General features: G+C 38.3%; 1 long non-coding RNA gene across 1 annotated transcript in view; it reads right to left on the bottom strand.

The window, feature by feature from the left end:
- Nucleotides 1–2733: 2733 nt before the first annotated feature.
- LOC138908859 (uncharacterized) overlaps nt 2734–10856 on the bottom strand; it is a 170210-nt gene continuing 162087 nt past the window's right edge. Inside the window, exon 2 of the long non-coding RNA XR_011415254.1 lies at nt 2734–3515. This is a non-coding gene — a long non-coding RNA (uncharacterized lncRNA). The remainder of the gene's footprint in view (nt 3516–10856) is intronic.

Below are 10856 nucleotides of genomic sequence, written 5' to 3'. Positions count from 1 at the left end.
GGGGGAAATGTGAGCTAGAACCATGAACGTTTTCCTAATTTTGGGTTCAATTTGTATATTGCTAAAAGAGATTATGGTTGCTAAGGGTTCCGGAAGATTGTAGAGTCTAAAGAAGCGCAATTGAGGTATGTATGGCTAACTCTCTACTTCCTAGAATCGAACTCCTTGTGTCCGAATAATGGGTGTAAGTTCTAACTAGATCATACTAGAATTGTTTGACTTAGTGTATTGGATTGAAAGATTTATATTCCCTAATTGTTTTAGATGGTTACCATGTCATCATGCTATTTGAGAACGTAATTATGTTGTTTCCAAGCTCCTTCCCTTATGTGTGCAATGCCTTATATGATGGTACTTATCGACATGAATGATGATGTTATTTGAACGGATAAAAAGGGACAAAGACTTGAATTGTAAAATGTTCCCAAGTGCCAAGAACTACTTAATAAATGAGGTTGTTTGTACCATATAATGAAAGATGGGAAAGAAATATGAATTGAGTGAACAATTGAAAGATGTTATGTCTCAGGTGAGATGGTTTAGCCGATCGGGCCGAGATCGGACGCCATGCTATACACATTGTAGTGTTTATGTTGGAATTATTGATTTACATTGTGGATATGGATATGTCTCACTTGAGATGGCTTAGCCGGTCGAGTCGAGATCGGACTCCGTGTAAAAATACGGTGGCATTGTGATTTGTGGCCTTGGCACTAAAGATTATAATCTAAAAAGATGGAAAGATTGAATTGGAAACTATGTGACCCTTACTTGGTGTTTTCTTTGTATTTCTATGAAATTCTTATTGATTATTATGACTGTCTTCTCTTGGTTTCACTGTTCATTCTACTAAGATTGGTGTTTGCCTTACATACTAGTACTATTCGACAATACTAACGTCCTTTTTGCCGGGGGCGCTACATCTTTGAATGGATGTAGGTGGTTCCATTGCAGACAGTGCCGATCACAGATAGATGGTGCTCTCTTTCTCTCCCCACAGCAGTCTTGGTGAGCCCCATTTCTCCCAGGGGTCATGTAGTCCTTCTTTTGTATAAGTTTTTATATATTGAGGTATAGCCGGGGCCTTATTTCCGGCATTGTCATGTCGCTCTTTTGTACTCTTAGAGGCTCCGTAGACGTTTATGTGGGTCATGTATGTATGTTGGGGTGGTCGTTGGATCGAGTTGTATTTTGAAAACTCGACTATGGTATAATGTATATAATGATAAATGGACTAGCAACGTTTATATATTTATATAACTGACCTCTCCCCTGTTTTACAAATGGTGATATGATCCTTTTTTTGGATTATGAATGAGTCGGGTAGGAAAGGTTTAATAGGCTTGCTCGACCGGGTCCACTCGGTTGAGCGCCGGTCGCGCTCCCCGAGATTGGGGCGTGACAAACTTGGTATCAAAGCCTAAGGTTTTAAAGTGTCCTAGGATGTCTCGGAGCCGTGTCTAGTAGAGCCCTTCTTATCGGTGTGTTGTTTGGACAAATCATTGACCAACTTTTATTTTTATTTCCCACGCAATGTACTCGTATTGTCTTTTTTCTCTCTTTTTTCTTTTCTTTTCTTTTCCTTGAGCCGAGGGTCTTTCGGAAACCTCTTTTCTACTCCTCGGGTAGGAGTAAGGTCTACGTACATACTACCCTCTCCAAACCCCACTAGTGAGATTTTACTGGATTGTTATTGTTGTAATGTACTCGTATTGCAGTCACATAAATTCAAATTCTTGTGTAAGATTTATTAAAAGGGAATATTATTTACAAGCTCGAACCTGAAACCTGTAATTAAGGTTTGATGGATCCTATCATGAGTTTTCTCCTCTCACTACATCACTCATAGGGGCGGATTTAGAGTTGTCTCTACGGATTCTCGTGAGTTCAGTAACTTTTGCCCAAGCATGCACATCTATTTATAAATCCACTAAATATCTATAAATATTTGCTTCTGAATCTAGTTTTTATAATTGTATATTAATTTCCAAAACATTTATAAATAGTGTCGATATATTATAATTTGGTTTGTACGTAGACATGTCATGAATAGTTCTAACTTTTTACTTCCTGTACCAAAAGTAAGTGTATGTATGTTAGCAATTGCAAGCTAGAAGCATTATATCCCAAGAATTTTTGTGTTGAGGAAAACTGACCTTTGTTTCCGTCCTCTGTTGTCACTACCTATTTTGGATTGACCCCCTTTTAACATTTTCTAAATATTTTAGAAATTAAGATAAAAATATATTGACACGTGTTAAACACTTAAGTAACGTCTGGTTGGTACCATTGGGAGAAATGATGGATCAAACTTAAAATTGTTAATCCAATATTGTTTAGTTCCTATATTTCTTTTTCGCATAATCCTATATTATTTTGTGTGGAATAGAAAACTACTGTAATATATGAATAAATCAAGTAAAATGACAAAATTAAGACTCATATGGCAACACAATCTTCCATTTTGAGTAAAAAAGCAAACACCTATTTAAAATTTTACACTATATTCTAATTTTAATACGACAAACCAAACTTCGAATAAGAAACAGCACATTACAGCTCATGCATCTCCCTTGCATTTCACCCCTTAGTTATATTCGCCCAGTTCCGAAAAATAATAGCATTTCAATAAAGAATAAAACCCCACAAAAATTATCCACAAAAGAGCAGAGGCAGAGCTAGCTCATTAGGTACGGATTCAGTCGAACCTTTTGTTTAAACATTATATTTGTATAAAAAATTCATTAAATATATATAAATATTTAATTATGAACTCAGTAACTAAGACGAACTATAGTTCCGTAATAATTTCAGAACACGTAAACTTAAAATCTTGGCTCCGCTTCTGCAAAAGAGGCGTTGGCAGCGACTCATGCCGCCACGGAGGACCTTGCTATATGATCACCACAAAAAGTGGTCACACTGCCCAAATTTAATTTGCAAGCGCAAAAAATGCTCATCTATATTAAGTTCACTGATAAATTTAGAGCACAACATGTTAATTAGGAGTTCGAACTATATTTCGAAACTGATATGCAGTACTTATTATCTAACCTCTCGAACTTGTAATCGAAAAAAAAATCTAATCTCTTAAACTTAACTATGATTTTTAGTTTAAGAATCAACAAAGGAAATAATTGCATTGTTGTTGCTGGTTCAGAAAGGAAAATATCACAATATCAATCATCAATCAAACAAATAGTTATAAGCAAGAGAAACCTGTCTTACCTATGCATGATTGCTTATGTGTGTTGGCATGCAGTTCCAGCTCAAAATGAAGAAGAAACAACTTAAATTAGTAGATGCTAAGTTTGGTTCATTTGTCTTCACTATTGTCCATCTGTCGATTAATCAACTTTGAGCCCTTGAACTTCATTCATTGTGAATAAAAAAGGAGAGTCTGGCGTACTAACCTCCCGCTATATACGGGGTCCGGGGAAGGGTCGGACCACAAGGGTCTATTGTACGCAGCCTTACCCTACATTTCTGCAAGAAGCTGTTTTCACGGCTCGAACCTGTAACTTTTTGGTCACATGACAATAACGTTACCGGTTACGTCAAGACTCTCCTCCACGTTGTGGATGGATGACTCAATAATATTCTTGTAGTTGGAGCCGTAACTAGACATAGACATTGTCACTGTCCTTATTATATTCATCAATTATTTATCATTGTCTAATTAATGTCTTCCAAAGACATAGATCTTATTTGAAACTTTTGAGAACGGTGAACACATGGCACCATTCCAATACTTTGCATTTTGGGCATAGCTAAAACAAGTTGCACCTACCAACGTAGTATGATTTAAGTGCATGTCCAAAACGGAAATAGAAACAAAAGGAAAAAATGAAGACTACAACTTGGTACTTCGTATGGCTCTATATGCATTTACTTTGTTATGTTTGTTATGGTGTCGCTGTTTGATTATTATATGGCGGAAGTTATCTTAATATCGTAATCACGTATATTCTATATAACTAGAATATATACGAGATTGTACGGGTTATTTCTTGAAGCATAAATAAAACTCGCCAATCATGTGACCCTCCAGTTTCACAACAACTTAACGGGATCACCACCACCAAGCGATTACGATCTCCAAATATTTTACGATCTTCTACTGTGTTGCCCGAATAATAATCGAAATTGCGAATTTCGTATGACAAATTTTCCTCCAAAATCAGAGAGAAAAACATCTACCACCGATGGAAAAAGCTTTCCTCTATGTAGGCCATGTTTTAAAGGTTAAAATCTTTTCTCAAAACTTGTTGGGTTTTCTTTTCCACCAAAAAAAAGGTTTTCCTTTTAGTTTCAAATTATTCAAATACAATAAGGACCACATAATTTATTTAAAATGGCTTTATAATGGAATTAATCCAAAAATTCAAAATTAATATCAATCATAATAAATTACGAATTATTTCATTAAAAATTCACAATTGTATTCTTAGTTCAATTTCGAAATTCTTCCATTAAACCTTATTTAATTTTCTATGTTAAATTCAGATATTAATCAATTAAATTAAGTTATTGACAATTTAACTTATTGATCATTTCGTTTAGATTTTCGCTTTAACTCATTGCACGTGTCCGATACAAAATTAACTTTTTAGGAAGAATCCCACTTTAGTGGGAATAATGGGATAGTAAAGAGATTAGGCTTGCAGTATAAAAATTTGGCCGAATAGTATGTAAAGTTTTCCAGGTGCACAAGATAGACGCGAAGACACAAACAAAGTCACAGTGAGAAAAATTTAAGGAAAATGACATTGTATATAGCCGCTCTTTAAATAATAGTTTAAAAAAATATATTTTATATATATATATATATATATATATATATATATATATATATATATGTATGTTATATATAAAAATTATTCAAATTTTATACCACTTTTCGGCTACCGAATTTAAATAATTTCCGACGCGACTAAAAGTGATGTAATACCACAAAAAATTACGTATTGGAAGCTTGCATTAACCAAAGAAACTAAGGACCACTGATTTTTGACAATATTTCCTCGGTTTAATTAGTGTGGAATAATGCATGGAGTGGTTCCGATTTTAAAGTCCCAAAAACATGAGTATTAACTAATTGAGTTTAGGTAAAAGCAAAAGAGACAAAAGAAAGTATATAAAAAAAAAAGCTGAACTACCCTTTGGGGTTGCACAATTGGTTTGGAAGGAGGTTATCCATACGAATGATCTGTGATCGATTCCTCCCTCAATGCCTTCTGGTTTGAGTCTGTCGCACAGGGCTTGCCTACTGCGATTTACATCTCATGTGTGCAAGTTATTACATATGAGAGATTTACCCAGTGCACACAAAGTGTTCATCCGTAGGGCAAAGGATGTGCAAAAGTTATAACGGCTGCGGATTCCCTTCTTAAAAAAAAAAAAAAAAAAAAAGAGGAGCAGAACTTTGATATGGCAATATGCTCGATTGTTTGCGATTGTTTGTTCATCAAAAGGAAGAAGGGGACCAGTAAATATAGTACTGTGTAATTTGGTTGCATGACAGCAACACAACAATAATTAATTCTCAATTCCATGTTAGTTCAAGACTTGCAGACAAGTGTATGAATCTCTTCGCACATTTCACTTCATTTGGACATGTTCTATTCGAGTGCTATAGATTAACATTTTCTAACTTAAAAAAAAAGGTAGTCTCATATTCAAAGCATTTCGCGTTACGCAGTATTTGGGAAAGGTCCGCATCTTAGGAAGTGTGACGTAGGCAGTCTATCCTAATACAAGCGTTAGTGGCTGATTTCACTGCTGAAACATGTGACCTATAGGTCAACTTGCATTCAAATTTCTATTTAAATTATAGAAGACTTCTCATGAACCCTAGACTTAATAAAGTGTACCAACACAAACTATACCATAGCCTCATCAATTAGACGGTTGTATACGCTTAAAACCGAGCTTGCCCTTCGTATGACTAATCGAGACTGGAATATGATAGACCAAGGTTCAACCTCATGTGATACCGAGCATGATACGAAATTAGGTTGCCCGGCTCGTGACCCAGAGACCGATCAAGATCGAGATCGGTCAAGATCGAGATCGAGTAAAATAAAGACCGGTCAAGATCGAGATCGAACAAAATAGAGACCGGTCAAGATCGAGGAAAGTTTATCGAGCCAAAAAACAGAAAGCCGGAATATCCGCAATTGGGCGAGAATCTCAGCGGAAATCCCGTTTGCATATCAAGGATGGGCCAATTAATTAATCTATCATGGGATTCCTTAATGTATTTAGAATTATATTAAGAGTAGCACTTCCTATTATAATAAGGGAGTATGATCATTCGTAGATGGGAGATTCATTCATGCAATACAAAGCAATACATTGCCTTCTTTCAGCCTCAATATTTTGTTGCTCTGTTCATATACTAGCGGAATCTTCATTTGGTTCGAGGGTGATCGAACTTGAGGGCCAAGACTAATTGATTCATTTGTTTTGCATTTATTTCAACATCAATATACATATTTTCTCAATTTGTACCAAGTGATATTATGTATCCTTAGAGCCGCGCATAAATCAATTGTTATCCATTTTCGGGCAAACAGTTTGGCGCCCACCGTGGGGCCTAGGATAATAGTGATTATTTGGTACAAATCTCTATAAAACATATAATTTTACACTTGTTTTTTGAAGTGTCTTTGATTTCAGGCTAATGATGACGAACTCTCAATTACTCCCAGTGCATACCGACAACGGATCTGGCCATCAAGTTGAGAATAACAATATGACGCCCGGTGATGCAAGGTCACTTGCTGACCCCGTTGGGACTCGGGTCGTAGTTCCGATTGACGTTAATTCTCATGTGGTCATCGACGCAAACCAGCATACTAGTCCCGCAAACAGCGTCCATGGTAGAACCCGATCTGCAGCTCGAAATACCCAAAATATCAGAGAAGACGGGATTAGCCTACGAATGATCTTCGAAATGCTGTAAGCTTAACATGTGGCAATAGCTCAGTTGCAGAGCCAAACCCAGGCACCAAGAAGGGCTGAGCCCGGTCCACCTCAAGAAGTCACCCACAGAACGGGGCCAGCCGTGGTAAGGTCAAATGAACAGAATCAGGGACTAACCCCGAAATCATAAAAATACTCGAGGAATTGACAAAACGGATAGAGTCACGGAAAAAAAAGATCGAAGCAAACGATAAAAAGGCCGAAACCTATAATTCTAGGGTAGACCAAATTCCCGGGGCGCCCCCGATACTGAAGGGACTGGATTCAAAGAAGTTCTTGCAAAAGCTTTTTCCTCAGAGCGCGGCCCCAAAATCAATCCCTAAAAGATTTCGTATGCCCGAAATACCAAAGTACAACGGAATAACCGATCTAAACGAGCATGTAACCTCTTATATGTGTGCTATCAAAGGGAATGACTTAGAAGATGATGAGATCGAGTCTGTTTTGCTGAAAACATTTGGGGAGACCCTGTCAAAGGGAGCGATGATATGGTACCATAATTTACCACCTAACTCTATCGATTATTTTGCCATGCTTGCAAATTCTTTTGTAAAAGCACACGCCGAAGCCATAAAGGTCGAGACTAGGAAGCCGGATCTTTTCAAGTTAAAACAGAAAGATAACAAGATGCTCAGAGAGTTTGTGTCTCATTTTCAAATGGAACGAATGGATCTACCACCGGTCACAGATGATTGGGCCGTTCAGGCTTTCGCTCAAGGACTAAATGAACGAAGTTCAGTGGCTTCACAGCAGTTGAAACTAAACTTGATTGAGTACCCGACTGTTACCTGGGCCGATGTACATAATCGATATCAATCAAAGATTAAAGTCGAAAATGACCTGCTAGGGGCTCCATCCGGGTCCGTTTATCCTATCAGGCATGTTGACAGAACCAAACGGGACATTGATCGAGAACCAAGGTTGAACAGGGATCGATACCAGCTGTATAATGAAGATCGTAGGGGCAATAGACCAGGGCACAAACCTGTACGAGGTGAAAGGAGAAATGATCGAGGCTAGAGCTCTCGAAGGCTCATGAGAAAGAATAGTTTCGACCGGCATACCGGGCCTAAAGAAGCACCACGATTGTCGGAATATAACTTCAATGTTGATGCATTCGCCATCGTATCGGCTATCGGATGCATCAAAGATACTAAATGGCCTTGACCTTTTCAGACCGATCCGGCTCAGAGAAATCCCAACCAAATGTGCAAGTGTCATGGTACCCATGCCATAGAATGGAAGATTGCAGATAGTTAAGAGAGGAAGTAGCCCGGTTATTCAATGAAGGGCACCTTTGGGAGTTTTTAAGTGATTGGGGTAAGAGGATGTGAGGACCCGTAAAACTATTAACCAAAAACTCAGAGTTTCGGACTTTTTAGACTAAACACTACCCTTCGGACTTAGAGGAAAATATTTCGCAGAAGAAAGCATTTCTGCGGTCCATTATGCGGCCGCATAATCACTCTGCGGACCGCATAATGTCCTCAGAGTGAAGCAGTAAGTTTGGCTAATTTGAGGTAAGTTTTGCGGTCGATTATGCGACTGCATAATCGATATGTGGACCGCATAATCGATATGCGGACCGCATATCGGTCGCATATTTTCCTCCTGGGTTTTTGCGGAGGGAGTTCTGTGGTGCATTATGCGACTGCAGAACAAGTATGCGGACCGCATACTGGTCGCATACCTGAGTTGAAAGTTTAGGCCCCTGAGGGCCATTTCTGTAGTTACTTTGCGGACTGCATAACCATTATGCGGTCGCATATGCGACTGCAGACCTGTGTTGGGGCACCATTTTTCCTTAATTTAAAACCCGACCCCCATTCCGTTAAAATACCCCTTAGGTCTATTTTGAGCTCATTTTCTAATATTTCTAGAGTGAGTGAGAGAGAGGGTTCAAGAGGGAGGGCCTAAGTTTTCATCAAATTGATCTTCAATCATCACTTGAACCTTTGAAAATATTCAAGTAGAGTACCAATTCTTCATCCAAAGGGGTAAGACTTCATCACCCCAGCTCTTAATTTCAAACATAGCTATAATGGGATACTAGTGTGATACTTCATGGGTATAAGGGTGGTTTATCTTGCATGCATGTATGATAAAGAGTGGGGGGAAAAGTGAGCTAGAACCATGAACGTTTTCCTAATTTTGGGTTCAATTTGTATATTGCTAAAATAGATTATGGTTGCTAAGGGTTCCGTAAAATTGTAGAGTCTAAAGAGGCGCAATTGAGGTATGTATGGCTAACTCTCTTCTTCCTAGAATCGAACTCCTGGTGTCCGAATAATGGGTGTAAGTTCTAACTTGATCATACTAGAATTGTTTGCCTTAGTGTGTTGGATTGAAAGATTTATGTTCCCTAATTATTTTAGATGGTTACCATGTCATCATGCTATTTGAGAACGTAATTATGTTGTTTCCAAGCTCCTTCCCTTATGTGTGCAATGCCTTATGTGATGGTACTTATCGACATGAATGATGATGTTATTTGAACGGATAAAAAGGGAAAAATACTTGAATTGTAAAATGTTCCCAAGTGCCAAGAACTACTTAATAAATAAGGTTGTTTGTGCCATATAATGAAAGATGGGAAAGAAATGTGAATTGAGTGAACAATTGAAAGATGTTATGTCTCAAGTGAGATGGTTTAGCCGATCGGGCCGAGATCGGATGCCATGTTGTACACATGGTAGTGTTTATGTTAGAATTATTGATTTACATTGTGGATATGGATATGGATATTTACATTGTGATTTACATTGTGGATCGGGCCGAGATCGGACTCCGTGTAAAAACACGGTGGCATTGTGATTTTTGGCCTTGACACTAAAGATTATTAATCTAAAAAGATGGAAAGATTGAATTGGAAACTATGTGATCCTTACTTGGTGTTTTCTTTGTATTTCTATGAAATTCTTATTGATTATTATGACTGTCTTCTCTTGGTTTCACTGTTCATTCTACTAAGATTGGTGTTTGCCTTACATACTAGTACTATTCGACAGTACTAACGGCCCTTTTGCCGGGGGCGCTACATCTTTGAATGGATGTAGGTGGTTCCATTGCAGACAGTGCCGATCGTAGATAGATGGTGCTCTCTTTCTCTCCCCACATCAGTCTTGGTGAGCCCCATTTCTCCTAGGGGTCATGTAGTCCTTCTTTTGTATAAGTTTTCATATTTTGAGATATAGCCGGGGCGTTGTTTCCGGCATTGTCATGTTACTCTTTTGTACTCTTAGAGGCTCCGTAGACGTTTATATATGTCATGTATGTATGTATGTATGTTGGGGTGGTCGTTGGATCGAGTTGTATTTTGGAAACTCAACTATGGTATAATGTATATAATGATAAATGGACTAGCAACGTTTATATATTTATATAACTGACCGCTCCCCTGTTTTACAAATGGTGATGTGATCCTTTTTTGGATTATGAATGAGTCGGGTAGGAAAAGTTTAATAGGCTTGCTCGACCGGGTCCACTCGGTTGAGCGCCGGTTGCGCTCCCCGAGGTTGGGGCATGACAAACTTGGTATCATAGCCTAAGGTTTTAAAGTGTCCTAGGATGTCTCGGAGCCGTGTCTAGTAGAGCCCTTCTTATCGGTGTGTTGTCGACCACATCTATAATTAGCGGGCTACTTGGACATTTAAGAATGATACCCTTCATTGTTGTTCTATATCGTGCGATAGAGCAGAACGTGAGGTTATTTTCCCCTAACTCGTGCATTGTTCTAACTTTCAGTAAATGGCACCTAAGAAGAGAGCGAGAATTGGCCAAGAAGCCAATGCCACACTAGGAGTGGCTGTTGATCCCTTACTTGATAATGCGGGTGAGGATAATCCCCCTACTATCACACTGCCTGATTC

Source organism: Nicotiana tomentosiformis, chromosome 4, assembly GCF_000390325.3.
Source record: "Nicotiana tomentosiformis chromosome 4, ASM39032v3, whole genome shotgun sequence".
NCBI classification, from domain to species: Eukaryota; Viridiplantae; Streptophyta; class Magnoliopsida; order Solanales; family Solanaceae; genus Nicotiana; species Nicotiana tomentosiformis.
The sequence above is the reverse complement of the archived record's forward strand: the minus strand, read 5'-3'. Positions and strand labels throughout refer to the sequence as shown.